Here is a 2,500-nt window from a genome sequence, read left to right on the forward strand (position 1 = left end):
GAAAGCGTCTAACGACCACGGTGGAGTATGAGTCAGGTGGAGCGTATGGCGGTCGAAATCTGGTGAAAAACCATGGCAGCGGCAGCCAAAGCGACGGTGCGGGCTAAAAGCGGCTAAGTCGGACCGGCGTCGGAAATCGTCTAGCGACACGGTGGAGTATAGTCAGGTGAGTAGCGTGGTGATCGAAATCTGATGAAAAACCATGGTAGCGGCAATAAAAGCGGCGATGCGGGCTAAAAGCGGCTAAGTCAGACGGCGTCGGAAATCGTCTAGCGACGCGGTGGAGTATAGTCAGGTGGTAGCGTTGTGATCGAAATCTGATGAAAAACCATGGTAGCGGCAGTAAAAGCGACGATGCGGACTAAAAGCGGCTAAATCGGACGGCGTCGGAAATCGTCTAGCGACCACGGTGGAGTATAGTCAGATTGAGTAGTGGCGATCGAAATCTGATGAAAAACCATGGTAGCGGCAATCAAAGCGGCGATGCGGGCTAAAAGCGGCTAAGTCGGACGGCGTCGGAAATCGTCTAGCGACCGCGGTGGAGTATGATCAGGTGAAGTAGCGTGTGATCAGATCTGATGAAAAACCATGGCAGCGGCAATAAAGCGACGATGCGGGCTAAAAGCGGCTAAGTCGGACGGCGTCGGAAAGCGTCTAGCGACGCGGTGGAGTATAGTCAGGTGGTAGCGTGCGGTCGAAATCTGAGTGAAAAACCATGGTAGCGGCAATAAAGCGACGATGCGGGCTAAAAGCGGCTAAGTCGGACGGCGTCGGAAATCGTCTAGCGACACGGTGGAGTATAATCAGATTGAAGTGTAGCGGTCGAAATCTGATGAAAAACCATGGTAGCGGCAGCTAAAGCGGCGATGCGGGCTAAAAGCGGCTAAGTCGGACGGCGTCGGAAATCGTCTAGCGACCACGGTGGAGTATGAGTCAGATTGAGTAGCATGTGATCGAGATCTGATGAAAAACCATGGTAGCGGCAATAAAGCGGCGATGCGGGCTAAAAGCGGCTAAGTCGGACGGCGTCGGAAAGCGTCTAGCGACCGCGGTGGAGTATGAGTCGAGTGAGGTAGCGGTGATCGAAATCGGTGAAAAACCATGGAGCGGCAGTAAAAGCGGCGATGCGGGCTAAAAGCGGCTAAGTCGGACGGCGTCGGAAATCGTCTAGCGACACGGTGGAGTATAGTCAGGTGAAGCGTGGCGGTCGAAATCCGGTGAAAAACCATGAGCGGCAGCTAAAGCGGCGATGCGGGCTAAAAGCGGCTAAGTCGGGCGGCGTCGGAAATCGTCTAGCGACACGGTGGAGTATGATCAGGTGGTAGCGTAGCGGTCGAGATCTGATGAAAAACCATGGTAGCGGCAATAAAGCGACGATGCGGGCTAAAAGCGGCTAAGTCGGACGGCGTCGGAAAGCGTCTAGCGACGCGGTGGAGTATAGTCAGGTGGTAGCGTGGCGGTCGAAATCTGGTGAAAAACCATGGCGCGGCAGTCAAAGCGGCGATGCGGGCTAAAAGCGGCTAAGTCGGGCCGGCGTCGGAAATCGTCTAGCGACACGGTGGAGTATGAGTCAGGTGAGCGCGTGGCGGTCGAAATACGGTGAAAAACCATGGCGCGGCAGCCAAAGCGACGATGCGGGCTAAAAGCGGCTAAGTCGGGCCGACGTCGGAAATCGTCTAGCGACACGGTGGAGTATAGTCGGGTGGGCGCGCGGCGGTCGGATCCGGTGAAAAACCATGGCGCGGCAGCCAAAACGACGGTGCGGGCAAAAAGCGGCTAAGTCGGGCCGGCGTCGGAAAACGTCTAACGATAGTCGGGTGGGCGCGCGGCGGTCGAGATACGGTGAAAAACCATGGCGCGGCAGCCAAAACCACGGTACCGGCTAAAAGCGGCTAAGCCTGGCAGAAAATCGCTGCCGCGGCAGAGAAATGGCCATTTTCTCTGCCGCGACAACAGTGTAGGGCTCCTTCACAAGCTGACGGGCAGGGGTCCCAGGGGGGCTAAGTTCCCCAGGTATATTGGGGGGGTGGCATCCCTCCCTGTTGGCGCCGGGGTTATTCCCACAGCCGACTACGCCCGCTCCAAGGCAACGTTTATCGTTGCCGCGGGGCGTGACCGCGAACAGAGAAAGCGCACGTTCCCGCCTATTGGCGGGGAACAAGCGCCGTTGCCTTCCGAGAACGTCCCGTTTAACGTTACGTTGCCGCGGGCGTGACCCGAACAGAGAAGCGCACGTTCCCGTCTATTGGCGGGGAACAAGCGCCGTTGCCTTCGAGAACGTCCGTTTAACGTTACGTTGCTGCGGGGCGTGACCCGAGCAGAGAAAGCGCACGTTCCCCGTCTATTGGCGGGGAACAAGCGCCGTTGCCTTCGGAGAACGTCCCGTTTAGCGTTACGTTGCCGCGGGGCGTGACCCGAGCAGAGAAAGCGCACGTTCCCCGTCTATTGGCGGGGAACAAGCGCCGTTGCCTTCCAAGAACGTCCCGTTTAACGTTACCGC

This window comes from Lolium rigidum, unplaced genomic scaffold, assembly GCF_022539505.1.
Source record: "Lolium rigidum isolate FL_2022 unplaced genomic scaffold, APGP_CSIRO_Lrig_0.1 contig_46179_1, whole genome shotgun sequence".
NCBI classification, from domain to species: Eukaryota; Viridiplantae; Streptophyta; class Magnoliopsida; order Poales; family Poaceae; genus Lolium; species Lolium rigidum.